At 50.1% G+C, this 25,323-nt stretch overlaps 1 protein-coding gene across 2 annotated transcripts in view; it reads right to left on the bottom strand.

Moving 5' to 3' along the window:
• Positions 1-1,946, bottom strand: part of LOC116952585 (FERM, ARHGEF and pleckstrin domain-containing protein 1-like) — a 101,854-nt gene extending 99,908 nt beyond the window's left edge. Inside the window, exon 1 of one of the 2 annotated variants that reach the window (XM_032972071.2) lies at positions 1,337-1,946. The gene's annotated coding sequence lies outside the window, so the exon portion shown is untranslated. The remainder of the gene's footprint in view (positions 1-1,336) is intronic. The other variant, XM_032972070.2, reaches the window with a different exon arrangement.
• Positions 1,947-25,323: the final 23,377 nt, after the last annotated feature.

Here is a 25,323-nt window from a genome sequence, read left to right as displayed (position 1 = left end):
TTGAATCACACCATTCAAAGGATCAATCACATTCCCCAATCATCACCTGTGCGAGGTAAACTGTTGGAACTCACTGTCTGAACGCAGAACGTAGACTACTTGATCACAACATTGCATACATAAATCTAAAGACTATAACCTTTCTTTATTTTACCAGGTAAGGACCACTGAGCTCTGTAGCTCTTGTTCAGAAGCGACCCTGGCCATCACAAATGAGAGCTCAACGAGAAGAGGCTTGTCATCATGTGGACGTTTATGGCAGCCAAATACTCTAAACGCGCGATGTTCATTCTAAATGTGGAGGGATAAATCCACGCGTACACGGGGAGAGAGAGAGACACCACAAACTCCAAATACACAGCTAGCAGGCGTCAGGGCCGGGATCGAACCCACGACCTCCTGCGCACCAGGCGAGGTAGTTAACATAAACTAGCCACCGTGATGATGATGAGAGAGACACACAAACTCCAAATATACAGCAGCAGGCGTCAGGGTCGGGATCGAACCCACGACCTCCTGTATACCAGGCGAGGTAGTTAACATCTCCTAGCCACCGTGATGATGATGAGAGAGACACCACAAACTCCAAATATACAGCAGCAGGCGTCAGGGTCGGGATCAAACCCACGACCTCTTGTACACCAGACGAGGTAGTTAACATCTCCTAGCCACCGTGACGCCCAAACTAATATCAATTAACCTTACAATCGGTAGAATCACAACATCATCAACAACAACAACCATTCCGCTTTGTCATGCGCACGTTTGTAGATCGTTATCTTAAAGTACGTGGTGTGTGTGCAGTCAATAGTACACGGAGCGGTGTCACAGCGGTTCGCCCACTGGGCCAATCGAGTTCGATTCCACAGCCAAACATCGATTAGGAATATCTTGAACCGGTCCCAGGCCTCGCTTAAACGAAAGTGACCTGGCGCTGTGTAAACATCACTGGGGAGACAAAGGCGGCCGGGCGTGGTTCTGGCCACCCCGGTGGTGCAGCGGTTAGCGCTACGCTACGAACCCGGCCACCCCGAGTTCGATTCCCGTTCACGGCCCACACCGTTGTGACGATTGTCTGAACCGATCTTGGGGCTCCCCTAGGTCGCCTCGGCCTCAAATGAGTGTGTAGTTAAAACATCGCCGCTGGGGAAACAAAGGCGGCCGGGCGCGACGTTTCCCACCCCACCCCTCTTCTCGTGCGCCGTGCCGGCCTGCACACAGGTGCTGCCCGCCAAAGGCGCTTGCCCCAACAGTCTGTTGCAGGCTACGCGGGGCACCTTTGTCTTTGTAGCCACGCAGCAAGACAGACAGACAGACGCGCAAACACACGGCTTACCGGCTCTTGTCCGCGACACTTTTATCCAAACGGGAGTGGTGGTGGTGGTGACGGGATATCCAACGCAACTCAACAACAACCACAACCACCGAGAATCGTGGAGCAAAGCCGCCTGCTGGTCTCTCTGTCTCTCCTCTCTCGCTCTCTCCTCCACACAGAGTCGCCACCAAGTTGCTCGCTGCTGTGAGTCCGGTTTTGCTTGATGGTTTCGAGGACGACTACGGTGGCGACTACGATGACGATGGTGGTAAGTTTGCCTGGAAAGGAAGATGAAGAGGGTTACAGACGACGACGATGTTGTTGTTGTACGTTCCCCAGGGGTCCCCCTGAAGTTCGTTCGTTCGTTCCTTCCTTTCTTCGTTCGCTCACGAGGAGAGGCGAGCAAATAGCTGCGTCGCCGCTAGCGCCATCGCGAACGCACGGAGCGAGCGGGCGGGCTGGCAGGGGAGAGAGAGAGAGGGGAGAGAGAGAAAGGAGAGAGAGATGCAAGGGGGAAGGGCGAGGGAGGGGGAGAGTCAGAGGAGATGGGAGAGAGTTACACACAACAAAAAAAAAGCGATGCAAGTGGGGAGTGCGAAGTGGAGAGAGTCACAGAAGTGATGCGGGGTGCGACACTCCCACGGCGGGCGTGTCTGATTGGTCACAAGTTCGAAAGTTCCCAACAAACCCTTCAGCCTCGCCTGAATGTGAAGAGAGGAGGCTGGTCGTGGGGTGTGTGTGTGTAGTGTGGGGGGGTGCACAACGAACCCAAATGTTAAACTCAGGCAGTGGTGGTTCGTCTTCTTCGTCTTCTTCTTCGTCTTCTTCTTCTTCGTCCTTCCAGATCGCCTTTCTTGGGGTTATTGCGAGACGCGGGCAGATTTTGTTTTTTTTTGAGAAGGTAAATCGTGGAAACACGCACATTAAGCACGGGGCACTTCAGTACGACAACTACTTTGTTTAATCGAACCCTCTGTGTTCATTAACATTATTGAAACAAAAAATACGACTGAGAACCTAAAGGTGTGCAAGGCTCATCCAGTGAATGTGAAGAAGCGCTGAGCCGAATCAACGTTAAACTCCACACAAAATGCAGAGCAGAGAGCAAGGTGGAACATAGACATAGAGTAGGGAAAGAGGGGGTAGAGAGAGAGGGGGGGTAGAGAGAGAGGGGGGGTAGAGAGAGAGGGGGGGTAGAGAGAGAGGTGGGTAGAGATAGAGGGGGTAGAGAAAGGGGGGTAGAGATAGAGGGGGTAGAGAGAGAGGGGGTAGAGAGAGGGGGTAGAGAGAGAGGGTGTAGAGAGGGGGGGGGGGGTAGAGAGAGAAGGGGGGTAGAGAGAGAGGGGGTAGAGAGAGAGGGGGTAGAGAGAGGGGGTAGAGAGAGAGGGTGTAGAGAGAGGGGGGGGTAGAGAAGGAGGGGGTAGAGAGAGAGGGGGTAGAGAAAGGGGGTAGAGAGAGAGAGAGGGGGTAGAGAGAGGGGGGGGTAGAGAGAGGGGGTAAAGAGAGAGGGGGGTAGAGAGAGAGGGGGGGGGGTAGAGAGAGAAGAGAGGGTAGAGAGAGAGGGGGGGGTAGAGAGAGAGGGGGGGGGTAGAGAGAGAGGGGGGTAGAGATAGAGGGGGTAGAGAGAGGAGGGTAGAGATAGAGGGGGTAGAGAGAGAGGGTAGAGAGAGAGGGGGGGTAGAGAGAGAGGGGGTAGAGAGAGAGGGGGTAGAGAGAGAGGGGGGTAGAGAGAGGGGGTAGAGAGAGAGGGTGTAGAGAGAGGGGGGGTAGAGAGAGAGGGGGATAGAGAGGGGTAGAGAGAGGGGGTAGAGAGAGAGGGGGCAGAGAGAGAGGGGGGGCAGAGAGAGAGTGGAGGTAGAGAGAGAGGGGGGGGGGGTAGAGAGAGAGAGGGGTGGGTAGAGAGAGGGGGTAGAGAGAGGGGGTAGAGAGAGAGGGGGGTAGAGAGAGGGGGTAGAGAGAGGGAGTAGAGAGAGGGGGTAGAGAGAGAAGGGAGGGTAGAGAGAGAGGGGGTAGAGAGAGGGGGGGGTAGAGAGAGGGGGGTAGAGAGAGAGGGGGTAGAGAGAGGGATAGAGAGAGGGGTAGAGAGAGAGGGGGGTAGAGAGAGAGAGGGGGGTAGAGAGAGGGGTAGGAGAGAGGAGGCTAGAGAGAGAGGGGGGGTAGAGAGAGAGGGGGTAGAGAGAGAGAGGGGGTAGAGAGAGAGGAGGGTAGAGAGAGGGGGTAGAGGAGAGAGGGGGTAGAGAGAGAGGGGGGTAGAGAGAGAGGGGGTAGAGAGAGAGGGGGGTAGAGAGAGAGGGGGGTAGGAAGGGGGTAGAGAGAGAGGGGGTAGAGAGAGAGGGGGTAGAGAGAGGGGGTAGAGAGAGGGGTGTAGAGAGAGAGGGGGTAGAGATAGAGGGGGTAGAGAGAGAGGGTAGAGAGAGAGGGGGTAGAGAGAGGGGGTAGAGAGAGGGGGTAGAGAGAGAGGGGGGGTAGAGAAAGAGGGGGTAGTGAGAGAGGGGGGGTAGAGAGAGGGGGGTAGAGAGAGGGGGTAGAGAGAGGGGGTAGGGAGAGAGAGGGTAGAGAGAGGGGGTAGAGAGGGGGTAGAGAGAGAGAGGGGGTAGAGAGAGGGGGGTAGAGAGAGAGGGGGGTAGAGAGAGGGGGTAGAGAGAGGGGGTAGAGAGAGAGAGGGGGTAGAGAGAGGCGATAGAGAGGGGGGGGGGGTAGAGAGAAGAGAGAGAGGTAGAGAGAGAGGGGGTAGAGAGAGGGGGTAGAGAGAGAGAGGGAGCAGAGAGAGAGGGGGGGTAGAGAGAGAAGGGGGGTAGAGAGAGGGGGTAGAGAGAGAGGGGGGTAGAGAGAGAGGGGGTAGAGAGAGAGGGGATAGAGAGAGGGGGTAGAGAGAGAGAGAGGGGGTAGAGAGAGAGGGGGGTAGAGAGAGAGGGGGTAGAGAGAAGGGGGTAGCGAGAGAAGGGGTAGAGAGAGAGAGAGGGGGTAGAGAGAGAGAGGGGGGGGGGTAGAGTGAGAGAGAGGGGGTAGAGAGAGAGGGGGTAGAGAGAGAGGGGGTAGAGAGAGAGGGGGGTAGAGAGAGAGGGGGATAGAGAGGGGTAGAGAGAGGGGGTAGAGAGAGAGGGGGCAGAGAGAGGGGGGAAGAGAGAGGGGGGGTTAGAGAGAGAGGGGGGGTAGAGAGAGAGGGGGTAAGAGAGAGAGGGGTGGGTAAAGAGAGAGGGGGTAGAGAGAGAGGGGGTAGGAGAGAGAGGGAGCAGAGAGAGAGGGGGGGTAGAGAGAGAAGGGGGTTAGAGAGAGGGGGTAGAGAGAGGGGGTAGAGAGAGGCGATAGAGAGGGGGGGGGGTAGAGAGAGAGAGGAGTAGAGAGAGAGGGGGTAGAGAGAGGGGGTAGAGAGAGAGAGGGAGCAGAGAGAGAGGGGGGTAGAGAGAGAAGGGGGTTAGAGAGAGGGGGTAGAGAGAGAGGGGGGTAGAGAGAGAGGGGGGTAGAGAGAGAGGGGATAGAGAGAGGGGGTAGAGAGGGGGGTAGAGAGGAGGGAGGGGTAGAGAGAGAAGGGGTAGAGAGAGAGAGAGAGGGGGTAGAGAGAGAGAGAGAGGGGGGTAGAGAGAGAGAGAGGGGTAGAGAGAGAGGGGGTAGAGAGAGAGGGGGTAGAGACAGAGGGGGGGTAGAGAGAGAGGGGGATAGAGAGGGGTAGAGAGAGGGGGTAGAGAGAGAGAGGGGGCAGAGAGAGAGGGGGGAAGAGAGAGAGGGGGGGGGGGTAGAGAGAGAGGGGGTAAAGAGAGAGAGGGGTGGGTAAAGAGAGAGGGGGGTAGAGAGAGAGGGGGTAGAGAGAGAGGGGGTAGAGAGAGAGGGGGTAGAGAGAGAGAGGGGGGGTAGAGAGAGAGGGGAGGTAGAGAGAGAGGGGGGGTAGAGAGAGAGGGGTGGGTAGAGAGAGGGGTAGAGAGAAGGGGTAGAGAGAGAGGGGGTAGAGAGAGGGGGTAGAGAGAGGGGGTAGAGAGAGGGGGGTAGAGAGAGAAGGGATGGTAGAGAGAGAGGGGGTAGAGAGAGGGGGTAGAGAGAGGGGGGATAGAGAGAGGGGGTAGAGAGAGAGGGGGTAGAGAGAGAAGGGATAGAGAGAGGGGGTAGAGAGAGGGGGATAGAGAGAGAGAGGGGGTAGAGAGAGAAGGGATAGAGAGAGGGGGTAGAGAGAGAGGGGGTAGAGAGAGAGAGGGGGGTAGAGAGAGGGGTAGAGAGGGGGGGTAGAGAGAGAGGGGGGCTAGAGAGAGAGGGGTAGAGAGAGAGAGAGGGGGGTAGAGAGAGAGTGGGGTAGAGAGAGGGGTAGAGAGAGAGGGGGCTAGAGAGAGAGGAGTTGTAGAGAGAGAGAGGGGGTAGAGAGAGAGGGGGTAGAGAGAGAGGGGGGTAGAGAGAGGGGGGTAGAGAGAGAGGGGGTAGAAGAGAGGGGGTAGAGAGTGTGGGTTGAGAGAGGGGGGGTAGAGAGAGAGGGGGGTAGAGAGAGGGGGTAGAGAGAGAAGGGATAGAGAGAGAGGGTAGAGAGAGAGAGGGGTTAGAGAGAGGGGGTAGAGAGAGGGGGCTAGAGAGAGAGGGGGGGTAGAGAGAGAGCGGGTAGAGAGAGAGGGGGGGGGGGTAGAGAGAGGGGGGTAGAGAGAGGGGGTAGAGAGAGGGGGTAGGGAGAGAGAGGGTAGAGAGAGGGGGTAGAGAGAGGGGGTAGAGAGAGAGGGGGTAGAGAGAGAGGGTGGTAGAGAGAGAGGGGGGGGTAGAGAGAGAGGGGAAGAGAGAGAGAGGGGGGTTAGAGAGAGAGGGGGGTAGAGAGAGGGGGTAGAGAGAGAGGGGGCTAGAGAGAGAGGGGGGTAGAGAGAGAGGGGGTAGAGAGAGAGGGGGGTAGAGAGAGAGGGGGGTAGAGAGAGAGGGGGTAGAGAGAGGGGGGGTAGAGAGAGAGGGGGTAGTAGAGAGAGAGGGGGTAGAGAGAGGGGGTAGAGAGAGGGGGGGTAGAGAGAGAGGGGGGTAGAGAGAGAGAGGGGGGTAGAGAGAGGGGGGTAGAGAGAGAAGGGATAGAGAGAGAGGGTAGAGAGAGAGGGGGTAGAGAGAGGGGGTAGAGAGAGGGGGTAGAGAGAGAGGGGGGGGGGGTAGAGAAAGAGGGAGTAGTGAGAGAGGGGGGGGTAGAGAGAGGGGGGTAGAGAGAGGGGGTAGAGAGAGGGGGTAGGGAGAGAGAGGGTAGAGAGAGGGGGTAAGAGAGAGGGGGTAGAGAGAGAGAGAGGGGGTAGAGAGAGAGGGGGGTAGAGAGAGGGGGTAGAGAGAGGGGGTAGAGAGAGAGGGGGTAGAGAGAGGCGATAGAGAGGGGGGGGGTAGAGAGAGAGGAGGTAGAGAGAGAGGGGGTAGAGAGAGGGGGTAGAGAGAGAGAGGGAGCAGAGAGAGGGGGGTAGAGAGAGAAGGGGGGTAGAGAGAGGGGGTAGAGAGAGAGGGGGGTAGAGAGAGAGGGGATAGAGAGAGGGGGTAAGAGAGAGAGAGGGGTAGAGAGAGAGGGGGGTAGAGAGAGGGGGTAGAGAGAGGGGGTAGAGAGAGAGGGGGTAAGAGAAGGGCGATAGAGAGGGGTGGGTAGATGAGGGGGGGTAGAGAGAGAGAGAGAGGAGGTAGAGAGAGAGGGGGTAGAGAGAGGGGGTAGAGAGAGAGAGAGAGGAGCAGAGAGAGAGGGGGGGTAGAGAGAGAGGGGGGTAGAGAGAGGGGGTAGAGAGAGAGGGGGGTAGAGAGAGAGGGGATAGAGAGAGGGGGTAGAGAGAGAAGGGAGGGTAGAGAGAGAAGGGGGGTAGAGAGAGGGGGTAGAGAGAGAGGGGGGTAGAGAGAGAGAGAGGGTAGAGAGAGGGGGGGTAGAGAGAGGGGGGGTAGAGAGAGAGGGGGTAGAGAGAGAGGGGGTAGAGAGAGAGGGGGTAGAGAGAGAGGGAAGGGGTAAGAAGGAGGAGAGCAGAGCGTGAAATATTTAATTTAACCGGGGGGGGGGGGGGGGGGGAGCACATAAAGCAAAGTATTGAAAAAACCCCGAACAGATGAACGAATCAAAGTGCCGACTACCCCGAGCATCTTCCTGTTTCCTCTGATCGTGAATAACACAGAGAGTGATGTGACCGGACACTGCTGCTGCTGTTTCTCGCCTGCATTCCGCTCTGCCCCCCCCCCCCTCGTGCGATGAGAGGTTGTTACAGCCCCCCACGAGTGTTTAGATTGTGTGCCAACATTTTTATTTGATGAAGTGTGGGGGAGGGATATTGTGGGTGCGACTCTTAACCGGAGTTTGGGGGGGGGGGCAAGGGGCTCAGCCCCCTACGGGACTGCAAGCAACCCTCTACTCACAGACGTATGGGGCCGTCCATAAATGACGTCACGCGATTTTGGACAATTTTTGACCCCCCCACCTCGTCACACGGCGTCACAATAAGTCAGACCCCCCCGCCCAAATATGACGTCACAAAGGTCTGCCCCCCCCCCAAAACCATATTTACATTTTGAAAATAAAACATGTTTCAAGTCGCTTTAAACTATTGTCATTGTAGTGAGTAGTTAATGTGGCGCTGCACTCTGATGTTGTAGGAGACAACATTTATTTAAAAGTCTATTTAATTAAGTAGAACGCGTTGTCAATATTTATTTAAAGTTGCGCATTTTGATGTGACGTCACATTTCTCAAACCCCCCCCCCCACCCCCCTCGTCACACATCGTCACAAATGTCTGACCCCCCCTCCCCCAGGTGCGGGACGGGTTGGGGGGGGGGGACAAACTAACACCTTTAAAAAAACAGTTGTAAAGAAATTTATTTTGTATCGAGATTATTTAAGCGCGCGACTCAGCTTCTGGTGGCCTCCTGACATCGGAAGGAACCGAGAGCGTTCCAGACGGCCGCGGAAGGGCGTCTGAAAGCGGCGCGCGATGATGCGGTGACCCGCCGTGTTTGTTCGACGGCCGAGACAAAAGTCAAACAACGCCACCAACCTCGAAGCAACGAATGGGAACCATTGCATCATCAACATGTCATAGCCATCACCGTCGTCAGCTGTGATCTATCCACTGCTGGTTGAAGAACCCTTCTTCCCCCTCCCCCCACCACCAAGCCGAGACAATTGAGCACGGTGCCCCAAATGTTGGGAAAACGCCCAAGCGGCCAGCAACAAACAGCAACGTTTAATACGCAGTAGGTCAGACTCATTTATTTTGGGTGAGTGGAGTGAGTGGAGTGAGTGGAGTGAGTGGAGTGAGTTGGGTAAGTGGAGTGAGTGGAGTGAGTTGGGTGAGTGGAGTGAGTTTGGTCAGCGTAGTGAGTGGAGTGAGTTGGGCGAGTGGAGTGAGTTGGGTGAGTGGAGTGAGTGGAGTGAGTTGGGTGAGCGGAGTGAGTTGGGTGAATTGGGTGAGTGGAGTGAGTTGGTGAGCGGAGTGAGTTTGGTGAGTTGGGTGAGTGGAGTGAGTTGGGTGAGTTGGGTGAGTGGAGTGAGTTGGGTGAGTGGAGTGAGTTGGGTGAGTGGAGTGAGTTGGGTGAGTGGAGTGAGTTGGGTGAGTGGAGTGAGTGGAGTGGTTGTTGCTGCTGCTGTGGTGAGCGGTAGTGTAGCGTTCATCGCTACGCTGCGCTACGAAACCGGGTCCGACCTGAGTTCGATTCCCGCTCACGGCCAACGCCGGTGACGATTTTCTGAACCGGTCCTGGGCCTCTTCTCCTAGGTCGACTCAGCCTCAAATGAGTAGCTGATGCGGTGTGTAAACTTCGGCATTGGGGAGACAAAGGCAGCCCGGCGTGGTGCTGGCCACCCACCCTCTCCCGTGCCGTGCCGGCCGTTATAGGTGCTGCTCGCTAACAGCACTCGCCCCAACAGTCTGTTAAAGGCTACACGGGGGGGGTGGGGGATGTCGTCTTTGTTGTGACCTGCAGGTTGGTTGCTCAGAGTCTGGTTGCGCAGGGACAAAGTCCTCAACATGGGTGGAGGCAGCAACGGATGAAACGCATGGCAACGGTCACCATGGTAGCAGTGGTGCTAGAAGGGTGATAAGGAGGTGCCTGACTGTTGGTGAGCGAGGGACTGCAGTGACTCGTTGCGTGCTGGATTACCAAATCAGCCCGGCTGATGTCCAGTAAAGAATTCATTCTTATCAGTTGCAGGGAGGTAGCAGCGATCTTGCTGCAGGGGGAAATGGCACAATGAAAGGGAGCTGAACGATTTGGGGAAAATATCTAATTGCGATTTTTCTGACAGATTGCGATTAAAGAAATTTAAGTGAAGCTTCAGTTCAATATTTCACTGTGTAATACATTTAAAACATGTGATAGAGCATTACCACGCGATACCATCAAAATATGAACTGCTCTATATTTTCTAATGCTTCCAATATGTATTTATTTAAAGGTTGTAATTCAAATGGAACAATCAAACATAGAACAATTGTTAATTCATAATAAAGGTTTTTGGGTTAGATCGCGTTATTTATAAATGTGTCGTAACCCTCCACCACCCGACACAGCCAATCAGCAAAAACGTGTCACGTTAACAAAAGACAAATTAGTTCACTACTTTAGCCTACCGGTGTGTTGAAGAGTGAATCCACAACATTTACAGTTTGAATACGACGTTTCGCTGGTAATTACATCCAGCATCATCGGGAAATTCGCCAGAATGGTACAGTGAGGGAAAAAAGTATTTGATCCCCTGCTGATTTTGTACGTTTGCCCACTGACAAAGAAATGATCAGTCTATAATTTTAATGGTAGGTTTATTTGAACAGTGAGAGACAGAATAACAACAACAAAATCCAGAAAAACGCATGTCAAAAATGTTATAAATTGAATTGCATTTTAATGAGGATAATAAGTATTTGACCCCTCTGCAAAACATGACTTAGTACTTGGTGGCAAAACCCTTGTTGGCAATCACAGAGGTCAGATGTTTCTTGTAGTTGGCCACCAGGTCTGCACACATCTCAGGAGGGATTTTGTCCCACTCCTCTTTGCTGATCTTCTCCAAATCATTAAGGTTTCGAGGCTGACGTTTGGCAACTCGAACCTTCAGCTCCCTCCACAGATTTTATTTGGGATTAAGGTCTGGAGACTGGCTAGGCCACTCCAGGACCTTAATGTGCTTCTTCTTGAGCCACTCCTTTGTTGCCTTGGCCGTGTGTTTTGGGTCATTGTCATGCTGGAATACCCATCCACGACCCATTTTCAATGCCCTGGCTGAGGGAAGGAGGTTCTCACCCAAGATTTGACGGTACATGGCCCTGTCCATCGTCCCTTCGATGCGGTGAAGTTGTCCTGTCCCCTTAGCAGAAAAACACCCCCAAAGCATAATGTTTCCACCTCCATGTTTGACGGTGGAGATGGTGTTCTTGGGGTCATAGGCAGAATTCCTCCCCCAAACATGGCGAGTTGAGTTGATGCCATAGAGCTCCATTTTGGTCTCATCTGACCATAACACTTTCACCCAGTTGTCCTCTGAATCATTCAGATGTTCATTGGCAAACTTCAGACGGGCATGTATATGTGCTTTCTTGAGCAGAGGGACCTTGTGGGCGCTGCAGGATTTCAGTCCTTCACGGCGTAGTCTGTTACCAATTGTTTTCTTGGTGACTATGGTCCCAGCTGCCTTGAGATCATTGACAAGATCCTCCCGTGTAGTTCTGGGCTGATTCCTCACCGTTCTCATGATCATTGCAACTCCACGAGGTGAGATCTTGCATGGAGCCCCAGGCCGAGGGAGATTGACAATTCTTTTGTGTTTCTTCCATTTGCGAATAATCGCACCAACTGTTGTTACCTTCTCACCAAGCTGCTTGGCAATGGTCTTGTAGCCCATTCCAGCATTGTGTAGGTCTACAATCTTGTCCCTGACATCCTTGGGGAGCTCTTTGGTCTTGGCCATGGTGGAGAGTTTGGAATCTGATTGATTGCTTCTGTGGACAGGTGTCTTTTATACAGGTAACAAGCTGAGATTAGGAGCACTCCCTTTAAGTGTGCTCCTAATCTCAGCTGTATAAAAGACACCTCGGAGCCAGAAATCTTTCTGATTGAGAGGGGGTCAAATACTTATTTCCCTCATTAAAATGCAAATCAATTTATAACATTTTTGACATGCGTTTTTCTGGATTTTGTTGTTGTTATTCTGTCTCTCACTGTTCAAATAAACCTATCATTAAAATTAAAGACTGATCATTTCTTTGTCAGTGGGCAAACGTACAAAATCAGCAGGGGATCAAATACTTTTTTCCCTCACTGTAAAGCCCTCACTTGCTCTCGGTCTTAAATAGAGCAGTAGGGTGACGTCATCATTTAACTCATGTCGGGTGGTGGAGGGTTACGACACATTTATAAATAACGCGATCTAACCCAAAAACCTGTATTATTAATAATACTGATCGCGAAAGCCTACGTGTTAAACAATTGTTAAGTTACATAAATAAAGTTATAATAATAAATAATGAAGCAATTCCAATAAGAAGTAATAGGATAATAATAGGGGTTTTCCAATTTTTTTCTGGCAACAAAACTGAAACCTTTTTACAAGGATTCATGTTACTGCATTAACCACAATACCTGCAGTCAAAATGCAAACAAAAAACATACTATGATAATATATGCATTGTCCTATTATTATATTTTGGTACTGGCAAAGCAGGTCTAATGATGTAGATGCTCACCCCGAGCCCTCATTACTTTGATAGTGGCATTGTCTTTGAGCTGTGTGACGCCTTATGGCGTCATCTAGTCGAGCACCAATTGGGTCGAGGCTCAAAAGAAAGCCGTCCGTTGGTGTGGACCAATCAGTTTCAAGGACAATGCATATATTATCATAGGATGTTTTTGTTTGCATTTTGACTGCAGGTATTGTGGTTAATACAGACATGAATCCTTGTAAAAAAATTCAGTTTTGTTGCCAGTAAAAAGGGGGAAACCCTTATTATTACATTTTGGTACTGGCAAAGAAGGTCTCATGATGTAAAGTAATAGGACTTTTCAAATCGCAAAAAATCGCAGCCTTTGCGATTTGAAATCGATCAATCGTTCCGCCCTAGACTGCACTCACAGTTACAAGTAGTGTACTAAAAGTTGCAAGCACTGTGCTAACATTTTGTTGTATTGTCCTCACAGTTATATACAGATCCAAATGAAAGAGACGACAAACCTCTAACCATCAAAGGTGATTTGTCGTGTCGTTTCTACTCTCCTGGTTTTCACTTGTGCCATTTGTAGAGGCCACCAGGTAGCAGCATCTCGATAGCTCCTACACACGACGAAGATAGTCTTAAATATACCGTTATGTGTAAACAAAGTGAGGTTAATTTCATATGCCCTTCCCGAATTGACATTTAGGCTTGCAGTGGATGGGTTCTGTTCCCCCCAAATGTTATGCAAACCACCTTTGTAGACAGAAGAGAGCAGCGCAGCAATACCCATTGTTGTACTGTACTATACTCCCACGTCTATGCTCCCCGCCTTCACAAACCCGCACTGCTTACCGTGGTGGCACGGTATGGTTGAGATCTTCATCCAGCAGTGGATGGACAATACAACTGACCAACATTTAATGACTGCACATTAAAAAAAAATCCATGTTAAATGCTGGAGTAAAATTATACATTGACTAGCTTCGGCCGAACCTTTGATGTTATCTGACTGCGATGGCTGTGTTCTGCAGTTGCCATTCGTTCGCCGTAAAGGCCGGATGACGAGTGGCGTGCGATCCTCCACTCTTTCTCTCCTCGCCTTGTCCACACCCACCGTTCCACAGCGCTCCGTTATCGACTCGATTTGCATTCGCGACCCGCAAGATCGCAGAAGGGTTTGGTGATTGCGCGATCTGTCCGTGGTCTTCTCTGCATATCGGTAAGGAGAGAATGAGACCCAGACGTATGGGTAGCATTGCCCATCCTGGGCGTTTTGTGCAAAACGCATAGAAGATGCGAACTTAAAAAAAAAAAATCTGGACGCGTGAATAGAGTGGAGGGTGTCGAGTTACCATCGGTCGCCTTGCGCTGCCACGTGGAAGGATCGCGGAGGAAAGCCGAACCGAGTCTCGACTCTTAAGTTTACTCTTTGTGTGTTCTGTATAAGTAATTAGCAGGTAATTTTTTTTAAATCAAACTTGGCCACAATCGGGGCGACTCTCCCTCGAAGGACGTTGCGGGCACCTCTATCGTCAACTCTGAAGCAGATGGCTCGTAATATTTGACGGTTAATATTACACACACACACGCGCGCGCGCCGCAGCAGCAGCATTAACCAGGGCTGCCTCTCGGATTCGAACCGCGAAGCAGCTTTGCAAGAACTATCCACCAGCTGGACCGTGTCACCGAACCCCAGAATAAACGCAGGCCCGACAAGAAGTGGCCACGACCGGAGGAAACTTGAGCAGGAAAATTGTACAAACCCAACATCTTTCAATCTTATTCTAGCGTACGGCAAGTACGACCTGTACATTTATCGTCCAATATAAGTTGAACAGTGTAATTAACCAACAGACGCATGATAACAACGACGACGAGATGATGATGATTGTTTGCACGCGCAAACACATAATGTCCAGTCATGCAGGCAGGTGTCACATAAATGTGCCTTTGATTGTAATCATTTTGCGAGTGCAACTGAAACCCCCACAAGGAATACAGTCCCAACACAAGTATCCCCCGTATAGCCTTAACAGACGATTGGGGCAAGTGCTGTTAGCGAACAGGACCTATGAAGGGTCGGCACGGCTCGCGAGGGGTGGTGGGGGGGGAGGATGGCCAACACCACGCCCGACCGCCTTTGTCTTCCCAGTGACGACATTTACACAACGCACCAGGTATTCGTGTGAGGCTGAGTCGACCTGCGCGCGCACTCACACACACACACACACGCGCGCGCGCGCGCTGGTGCGGGTCAAAGTGCACGTCCCGTGTAATATCCGTGCGTGATGCCCGCGCGCGCTGCCGAACGATCGGTCCACTAACCCCTGGACTGGTTCCACGTTCAATTGCCCCCGCCAGGTGCATGTCGAATTGCAGCCGCAGGAGAACGTTATGACGGCTGTAACGTAAACGAGAACATCTCTGAAAAGAAAACATTCACGGTTTAATTGCATGCTTTTTTTTTTCTTCCCTCCTCTCCCGCCGACGTCCAGTGTCAAGCTCGCGCCGAAGGGAAAACTCGCAAGGTGCGTCAAGCGTTGGTCGCGCGATGCCTCCGTGGTCATTCAGCGCACTCAGTGCTGACTCGTGACTTGATCACGTATGAGCAATGATTAAGATTGTATCGTACGATGGCAATATGTTTGGGAGCTAAATGTCATTGCTGAGATCTGCTGCTGGCCACGATGAGAGGGCTTCAGGAGAGAGAGAGAGAGAGTTCGTGTCGTTTTGCTGTTCCTCCTCCCCCGTTGAATGAGGGCAGGCTACAGTGCGTTTACAGCAATATATGGTCCATGGCAATCATGTACAGCCCTATCGTCAGCACATGAAGGCCTCTTCGTCCCATGTTGGTCATGGGAGTTGTTGGACCATACTTCGCTATGCTGCTCAGTGCGGGTTGGTGAAGTGGGGCATCTCGGATCGGGGTTGACAGCACTCCATATCACTCGCCACTCATGTTAGCCGTGGCTGGCAAATTGAACTATAAACTATGAAATTATAAAAAACTAAACTAAATAAACTATTTTTTTATTTTATTTTACCAGGTAAGGCCCACTGAGCTGCAGTATGTATCTCTTTTTCAGAAGCGACATGCCCAAAAATGATAGTTAAAGCAAGGTGGCTTATTATCATGTGGACATTTATAGTAGCCAATTACTCTATACGGGCGTTTATTATAAATGTGGAGGGATACACCGGAGGACCCGGAGAAAAATCCACGCATACACGGCGAGAGAGACACCACAAACTCAAATATACAGCAGCAGGCGTCAGGGTCGGGATCGAACCCACGGCCTCCTGTAGACCAGGCGAGGTAGTTAACATCTCGCCACCGTGGCGTCCAAACTTCAGGTTGCTGAGCTCTGAGTGCATTGTGTGAAGCACTGCCCCATGATGGCAATGTCTTTACGTTGAGGGACTCTGTGAGAAGGACGAGACAAAATATACTCACCAGTTTCATCACTAACACTGCCTTTTAACGTCAAAAAATAAACAATAATAATCCCATATTGTAAAGCGCCGCGCGGTATTCGCTCGCTCTCGTAGAGAGAGATCGACGCAGAGGCGTGAGGATGAACCACGCGATGAGTCGACATCAACAATTGCCCAAAGCTCCGCGGTCGTTTATATATGAAGGTTGTTATCGGACGATGAATGAGGCTTTATATGTGGGAGGAAAACCGGAGCACCTGGAGAAAACCCTCTTACTGCCCACAGCGAGGGGGAAACACTCTATCCCATACAGACGGAACAGGCAGAGTCCACATTTTTTTGCTGTACCGTCTTTTACTGGCGAACCAGGGTTGGGCACCCTCTTCAAAGCCTACGGGGAGGCAGCTTCACAACATCTGTGTGTGATCCACCAACCCACGCCTTCTGCCTCCACCGTGCTGGATCACAGGCCAAAAGCATAGCCACCACCTGGCCATGAGCTATTTATATCCAGGCGCAATAACATTAGAGGAAAAAAAAAACCACACACTTTGAATAATGCCACTTAACTTAAAGGTCGCCCTATAAAGCGATATAAAAGTTTCATTATTCACGACTGATGCTTTTATAACCATTATAAAATACCTCCCATTTGTCCCATTTGTGTCTTGCAGTGTCTATAAATGGCTTTGTGCGGAGAATGCCCCATCCACGTCCACGTTTTGTAAACTAGGCGTGACGCTGCCAATTCGTTCCAGCTCTCTCACATTTAACGAATTCTATTTTCTTCCGTGAGCTAATTGGATCAGCGTTGATAGCCACGGGAGTTTGATTCTAGACGGCCTGGGGCAGCAAAAAGGGGGGATGAAAATACTGGCAAAGTGCACCGAGAGAATCGGTAGATATATTCAAGTCTGCTTTGAAAAGCCAGCTCTTTAAAGTGGCCTTCCCTCTCTCGTTTGGTCGGTTGCCCTGGTTCCGTTATTGTTTCCTGCTTTTCATGCATTGCGCATTGGGATTCTAGGATGGAATGCCGCATTATACATTTGAATGATTGTTAAGGCTGGCTTCATTACTCGGCAATGACCAACGGGAAATGATTGCCACTTCGTGAGAAGGCATCAACGGTGGTTATCCTGGTGCACGCCGTGGGAATGTCGAATTTCTACGACTGTTCACAGTGATGCCAAAAAATGAGCACCACCAACTTCGTTTGAGCAGGGAGACACTTCTGGTCGTTCTCACGACCTTTGACTTGGCTCTCGGTTCCAGAAAATGGAGGCCTTTTGTCCAAGGCCCCGCAGTCTAATCTTCGTTGAGGGAGGTAACTCCTTCTCCTCTGCTGCCCCCTGTGTCTGTAACTCCCTCTCATTGATCGACGTCATTCGCTTCCAACAAGGTAGGTTCCTTGTAGCAATCCGACATTTGATTAAAGTTTCTTTCCCATTGGATCGCATTTAAGAATGAATACTATCAATCCGTGATGGGCATCGTTGAAAACGGTTCCTTGGCCTCGGGCAGCTCACAACTCATTCAAGCGAACCTGACTCTGTTGAGGAGGCACTGAGGGTCGATACGAAGACAGAGTTCCCCCCCCCCATCCCACAGCAGGAATGGGCACACAAATCAACCTTGATTTGAAGTTTTCGTGACTGCAGGAATCCATACTCTTTGGTTCTTTCGGTAAAGTCACGTTGCAACAGCCCTTTCTTGTTCAGCAGTTCTACTGTTGTATCTTTGCAACCTGATGACGATCGCTTGTGTTGCGATCGAAACGTCGTGATTTATTACGTGTTTATCTACCTACGTATGTTGGACTTCTTTCACACCGTACGTTTGCCAACCGCGCTCAGTCGGAGGTGCTAATCGGAGATACAACTGCCCGGAGGATGAGAGGCCAATCGATGGGTTATCGTGTAAAAAAAAAAATGTTTGACCGGTTTGTTTTGTGTTGCATATGGAGACACAGCTACAATAATTTCAACTTGCAGCACGCCGCACAGCATTCGCTCGCTCGCTCGCTCTCGAAGAGAGAGAGAGAGAGAACGATTCGAGCGGCACGAGGAGCCACGGCCGCGTGGTGAACCGGCGCCAACAAATTGCCCGAGCTCTGTAATTCTATTTATATTCTGATGTTTCAGCCTGTTCAAAAAAACTCTGCAGTGCGCGACTGTGGTCATCCCGAACAGACCGCGAGCAACATAGAACGACACAACGCCCCGATCCACAAATGCGAACGAGGGCATCACAGCGATACAACGCCGCTGCTCCTGACGCGGTTATCTGGGCTCGAGCACCCGAATGTTTCAAGTTTTCATTTATTAGGCATAGCCCTGTGAGCCATGCGGCTCTTAAGTCGGGTGGAACCGCAACAAACAACATTTGTGAAACTGAAGTCGTTGCTCTTGCGTCTACATCAGCCGTACGAAGGACAGAGAATGAGTCATATTCTCGGTTCTTTCGGTAAAGTCACGTTGAAGGGAAACAATAAAATATATATAAAACAATAAAATTCTCACGACGTTTCGACTGTAACACAAACAGTCATCACACCTGATGATGACTGTTTGTGTTACAGTCGAAACGTCGTGAGAATTTTAAAACAGTCATCACACCTGATGATGACTGTTTGTGTCGCAGTCGAAACGTCGTGAGAATTTTATTGTTTTATATATATTTCATTATTTTATTGTTTCCCTTCAACGTGACTTTACCGAAATAACCAAGAATATGAATCACTGCAGTCACGAAAGCTTTAAATCAAAGAGAATGAGTCTTTACAAGTTGGAGAAGTCCGGGACGCCCCGGTATGTGAACCCAAGCGTGCGAGGGGGCAAAGGGGCCGTCCATAAATGACGTCACGCGATTTTGGAAGATTTTTTTTTGGACGTCACGCACCTAGGGGGAGGGGGGGGGGGTCAGACATTTGTGACGATGCGTGACGAGGGAGTGGGGGGGTGTTTGAGAAATGTGACGTCACATCAAAACGCGCAACTTTAAATAAACATAGACAACACGTTCTACTTAATTAAATAGACTTTTTAATAAATGTTTTCTCCTACAACATCAGAGTGCAGCGCCACATTAAATACGCACTACAATGACAATAGCTTAAAGCGATTTGAAGCATGTTTTATTTTGGGGGGGGGATGGCAAAGCTTTGTGACGTCATATTTGAGGGTGGGGGGGGAGTCTGACTGTTTGTGTGATGAGAGGGGGGGGGGGTCAAAAATCGTCCAAAATCGCGCGACGTCATTTATGGAGGGCCCACCCCTAAGGAAAGGCGGCGTCATTTATTTACATCGCGTAGCTTCATCTGGTGGCGTTCCCTTTCAAAACGTGGCGCGAAGCGCAGAGGCATCTCTACCTGGCCTACAAAGACATCAATCGGCCCTTTAATGTCCTGCCGGTAAAGGGTTATAACCGCACGCGCAGGGTGGACGGGCGTTTGATGGCTCTTCCTATGATGTGCTTTTCTTTTAATTTCCATGCGTAATGCTTGATCCAGCGAATGCCCCGCGTCGCGCGTACATTGTAGGGGGCTTTGATATTTTGATACGGCGGCACGCACACGCACTGGCGCCAGACGACGTACCGTGCAGAACACGGGACGTCGGCTTTTCTCGCGGGGAGGTGAGCACCCTTTAATGAACGAGACGTGAACAGGAAGCGCCAACAAATGTGCGATCGGTGTTTCACGTTGCATGCGAGGTACACTTTCTACCGTGGTTCACAGTCGGGACGCTCGGCTTGCAAGCCTAGAGGACGCCGGTTCATATTCCATCTCCCGGCGTGCCACTTGATTGATGTATGATCGACTCCTACTTAGTGACTTGCTCCCACCCCCACCCCCCCTCTATTTTACATTGCTACGGCTCTTTTTCTTCTGTATTGCTCGCTGTTGTAGCTAGGCTGGACCGCCCACACTGGGGCGTCTGTGGAAAGAGAACGGGGGGGGGGGGTAGAGAATGGGGGGGGGTAGAGAATGGGGGGGTAGAGAACGGGGGGGGGTAGAGAATGGGGGGGGTGGTAGAGAACGGGGGGGGGGTAGAGAACGGGGGGGGTAGAGAATGGGGGGGGGGGGGTAGAGAATGGGGGGGGGTAGAGAATGGGGGGGGTAGAGAATGGGGGGGGGGTAGAGAATGGGGGGGGTAAAGAATGGGGGGGGTAGAGAATGGGGGGGGTAGAGAATGGGGGGGTAGAGAACGGGGGGGTAGAGAATGGGGGGGTAGAGAACGGGGGGGGTAGAGAATGGGGGGGTAGAGAACGGGGGGGGGGGTAGAGAATGGGGGGGGGGTAGAGAACGGGGGGAGTAGAGAAGGGGGGGTAGAGAACGGGGGGGGTAGAGAATGGGGGGGTAGAGAATGGGGGGGGGGTAGTGAACAGGGGGGGGGTAGAGAACGGGGGGGGGTAGAGAACGGGGGGGGGGTAGAGAATGGGGGGGGTAGAGAATGGGGGGGTAGAGAACGGGGGGGGTAGAGAATGGGGGGGGGTAGAGAACGGGGGGGGTAGAGAACGGGGGGGGGTAGAGAACGGGGGGGGGGTAGAGAACGGGGGGGTAGAGAATGGGGGGGGTAGAGAACGGGGGGGTAGAGAATGGGGGGGGGGGAGAGAATGGGGGGGGTAGAGAATGGGGGGGGTAGAGAATGGGGGGGGTAGAGAATGGGGGGGTAGAGAATGGGGGGGGTAGAGAATGGGGGGGGGTAGAGAATGGGGGGGGGTAGAGAATGGGGGGGGGTAGAGAATGGGGGGGGGTAGAGAATGGGGGGGGGGGTAGAGAACGGGGGGGGGGGGCGCTACCAGGATGTGGAGGGGTTTGGATTTGGAGGGAGGCGAGTGACAAGCGGTGTCACGTAGCAAGCTGTTTCTTTGTAATTAGATGTGTTTTATAAATGTACATTGGGTTTAGCGTTCACACGCACACACCTACTCTCACTTAGGTAGTAAGCCGGTTCTTTTATTATTTTGTGAGTGGATGCTAACACTAATAAAGAAATATCACGAAGTAGGAAGTTTTATTTCCGTGGTTATTACACGAAAATGTATTCTTCTGCTCTGACCTCTGCTGCCCATAACGTATCCCGATACAAGTGATATACACCGAAATACTATCGATTTCTTTATTTATTGAATGCATGTCTTTCCATATGGACGAGCAATACATACAAATAAAATATTATAGCAATGCATCACTTCCAAAACTAATATTTTTTTTTTAGAGCCCTAACGCGATCCAGAGCGGCAAAAAAATTGTCTTTGCCCGGTCAATGCGTGCTATTTACCGTACTGTATCACTTAAAGGAGGAAAACAATATTAGATTTTTACTTTCCCTATTCTCCGGATTATAAGACGCATTTTTGTTTGGTCTGCATTGCAACCCGGTCTCATTATCCGGCAAGGGTTGTGTACGATGTAAATATAAAGCCTTATTGGCAGCGGGCTCAAGTTTGGGGCACGTTTTAACTTTCCACAGCGTCATGTAATCCGTGGAATACGGTACGTGCCAACAGCAAAGTTGCACAACAGTAGTAAGGCAGGGTAGGGAGGGGGCATAATTCTACTTTTAACTCATAAACCAAACATAGCACGAGGATTAGTGTCTGTTCATGCGTCACCTTTCCCGTGAACGCAGCACGTGGGGGGAGAAAAATAAATTCCAGAAAGGATTAAAACACAAAATCAATCGTAAAAAAAGAACCACCAACTTGACACAGATCCGCAGCTCGAAAAGTGCAGCATACACACGTGGTTTATTGTCAACTAAGAGTGCAGCATACACACGTAGCTTGTCAACGAAAAGTACAGCATACACACGTGGTTTATTGTCAACGAAGAGTGCAGCATACACACGTAGCTTGTCAACGAAGAGTGCAGCATACACACGTGGTATAATGTCAACGAAGAGTGCAGCATACACACGTGGTTTATAGTCAACGAAGAGTGCAGCATGCACACGTGGTTTATTGTCAACGAAGAGTGCAGCATACACACGTGGTTTATTGTGAACGAAGAGTGCAGCATACACACGTGGTTTATTGTCAACTAAGAGTGCAGCATACACACGTGGTTTATAGTCAACGAAGAGTGCAGCATACACACGTGGTTTATTGTCAACGAAGAGTGCAGCATACACACGTGGTTTATTGTCAACGCAGAGTGCAGCATACACACGTGGTTTAATGTCAACAAAGAGTGCAGCATACACACGTGGTTTATTGTCAACTAAGAGTGCAGCATACACACGTGGTTTAATGTCAACGAAGAGTGCAGCATACACACGTGGTTTATAGTCAACGAAGAGTGCAGCATACACACGTGGTTTAATGTCAACGAAGAGTGCAGCATACACACGTGGTTTAATGTCAACGAAGAGTGCAGCATACACACGTGGTTTATAGTCAACGAAGAGTGCAGCATACACACGTGGTTTATTGTCAACGAAGAGTGCAGCATACACACGTGGTTTATTGTCAACGAAGAGTGCAGCATGCACACGTGGTTTATAGTCAACGAAGAGTGCAGCATACACACGTGGTTTAATGTCAACGAAGAGTGCAGCATGCACACGTGGTTTATTGTCAACGAAGAGTGCAGCATACACACGTGGTTTATTGTCAACGAAGAGTGCAGCATACACACGTGGTTTATTGTCAACGAAGAGTGCAGCATACACACGTGGTTTATTGTCAACGAAGAGTGCAGCATGCACACGTGGTTTATTGTCAACGAAGAGTGCAGCATGCACACGTGGTTTATTGTCAACGAAGAGTGCAGCATACACACGTGGTTTATTGTCAACAAAGAGTGCAGCATACACACGTGGTTTATTGTCAACGAAGAGTGCAGCATACACACGTGGTTTATAGTCAACGAAGAGTGCAGCATACACACGTGGTTTATAGTCAACGAAGAGTGCAGCATACACACGTGGTTTATTGTCAACAAGGAGTGCAGCATACACACGTGGTTTGTTGTCAACGAAGAGTGCAGCATACACACGTGGTTTATAGTCAACGAAGAGTGCAGCATACACACGTGGTTTAATGTCAACGAAGGGTGCAGCATGCACACGTGGTTTATAGTCAACGAACAGTGCAGCATACACACGTGGTTTGTCAACGAAGAGTGCAGCATACACACGTGGTTTATTGTCAACGAAGAGTGCAGCATACACACGTGGTTTATTGTCAACGAAGAGTGCAGCATACACACGTGGTTTAATGTCAACGAAGAGTGCAGCATACACACGTGGTTTATTGTCAACGAAGAGTGCAGCATGCACACGTGGTTTAATGTCAACGAAGAGTGCAGCATACACACGTGGTTTATTGTCAACGAAGAGTGCAGCATACACACGTGGTTTATTGTCAACGAAGAGTGCAGCATACACACGTGGTTTATAGTCAACGAAGAGTGCAGCATACACACGTGGTTTAATGTCAACGAAGAGTGCAGCATACACACGTGGTTTATTGTCAACGAAGAGTGCAGCATACACACGTGGTTTATTGTCAACGAAGAGTGCAGCATGCACACGTGGTTTAATGTCAACGAAGAGTGCAGCATACACACGTGGTTTAATGTCAACGAAGAGTGCAGCATACACACGTGGTTTATAGTCAACGAAGAGTGCAGCATACACACGTGGTTTAATGTCAACGAAGAGTGCAGCATACACACGTGGTTTATTGTCAACGAAGAGTGCAGCATACACACGTGGTTTATAGTCAACGAAGAGTGCAGCATACACACGTGGTTTATTGTCAACGAAGAGTGCAGCATACACACGTGGTTTATTGTCAACGAAGAGTGCAGCATACACACGTGGTTTATTGTCAACGAAGAGTGCAGCATGCACACGTGGTTTATAGTCAACAAAGAGTGCAGCATACACACGTGGTTTATTGTCAACGAAGAGTGCAGCATACACACGTGGTTTATTGTCAACGAAGAGTGCAGCATGCACACGTGATTTATTGTCAACACATGCCGTCAGCTGAAGGAGGGCAGGGAAGCGATACAAGATTGTAACCGGTTCCCGTTATGGATTTAACGGCCTTGCACGCAGCCGAATAGGACCATGTGCGTGCGTGCGTGTGCCTCGTGAACTTGAAATCGGTGAACCTCGCTGGCCTTTGTTTTTCAAGATTCTCAGCGCCCCATCCATACGAGGGATGATGGATGGATGAACGTTATACGCATTTTTGCTAAGCGACTGTTTGGAGAGAAATGTTTATATTAAATTAATCCATCTTTTTGCAGCTCTTGGTCGTTCCGACACGCACAGCCCACAGGCCAAGCGTGTAAACCGGTACCCAACTTAGGCGAATAAAAACTTCAGTGAATATTATGGATAATTAAGAGTGAATTATGTAATGACCCACTCGTTCCAAACGGTTATCACAATCATTCGCTGTTACAGAGAGGGCCGTGCAAAGAAATTGTAAGCGCCGAAAGTTATGCCACTTCTAGTAGCACATACAACTGGAATCTCATCTGGACTCATGGGTTAAAATGAACCACCTCCTCAACGCGGATTGGAAAGCCAGCATTGATTTAGTTTTTTAAGCAATAACCCGAGGAATTTAACGGATTTAATAAAATATATATTTTTAAAAACTGGTCAACCTGTTATGCAATTTCCAAGAACATAATGATCGGGACGGGGACTAGCAAAAAGGTTTATATGAAGAATAAACAAAACACAAGTTGTCAGAATTGGGTCATGAGAGCCATTAAACCAAAAACATTGGGATGACTTACAAATTCGTCGGACTTGAGGAGATGCAGGAGTCACGTTGAAGGATCAAGATTCAGAAAAAAAACATGCATCTTACTGAATCGTAACGTCCATTAAATTACACTGACAAACGTGTGTATATTTCGCTTCGCGTTAACATGTACATCATACAAATGAGCCGTTTGAACACAAACACAAAAACGCAACAGGGCGCGCATTTTCCCAACAGTTTCCAGCAGACTGTATACCGTTCAACATTTTAATTAGGCAGGTGTATGTTTTAAGTCACCGGATTACATTCATTCAAAACCTCTCGCCACCGAGTCTGGGAGTAAAGCCTCCCGGAGGGCTGAATTGACTATGCACATCGCTGGCCAGCGTTTTGTCAGCGGAATTAATGTTTCACCTCTGGTTGTAGCATATATACGAATTAAAAAGCATTTGGCTTAGACGCCCCTCGAAGACTTTAAACAGAACACTTTTAGGATTCACCGACCCATCCGTCACTACGAGTCACAAAGACGGGAAAACTCCCAAACAGTGGAAAGTTTGTCCGATAGTTTTTTCTGACATTCACAAATACACATTGTATCGTTTTTTTTTCTGACATCCACAAATACACATTGTTATTTGCTACCTTCAATCGCCGTACCATCCGGCTCCAAAAAAAATTGATCAGTTCACACCTCGGTCAATGTTTAAGACGGATAAACAACAAACTGGACGCTGGATACACACAAAGTTGAGGCCCAAGATACTAAGAGGGGGTTTTAATCCAAAAACCCTTAACAAGGATAGAACAAAACAAAATCACCCCTGGCTGCACACTTCCTGGCACCGTGCATGCCGTCTATCTAGCAGAGAGACCCACAACAACTAGCACTTTCAGAATGCGATCACCATTTCAAATTCCATTTCTTTCCCCCCCCCCCTTCTATTTTAACATCGCTACCCATCTTAACGTTACTCTTCCCCTCAAGAGGAATAAACAAAAATAAATGTTTTCTTGCGTACTTGCCACAAGCCGTGGCCAGGCTATAATTATTTGTACTGTGATTAAAAATAAAGTTCTTCCTTTTAAAATGGGATCGCTCCACAGATGTTTAAACGACAGTCCGGATAATTTAAGGGCTGTATTTGGATGACCAAAGTGCACCTTTGTAAGCAAAGGCGTACATTTGCTGCTCAAAATAAACTGCCAAATCTTAAATATAATGCCTTACACG

This window comes from Petromyzon marinus, chromosome 47, assembly GCF_048934315.1.
Source record: "Petromyzon marinus isolate PM22_M1 ecotype Great Lakes invasive population chromosome 47, UKy_Petmar_22M1.pri1.0, whole genome shotgun sequence".
Classification (NCBI taxonomy): domain Eukaryota; kingdom Metazoa; phylum Chordata; class Hyperoartia; order Petromyzontiformes; family Petromyzontidae; genus Petromyzon; species Petromyzon marinus.
Note: the sequence above shows the minus strand (reverse complement) of the source record. Positions and strands in the feature narration are given on the sequence as shown.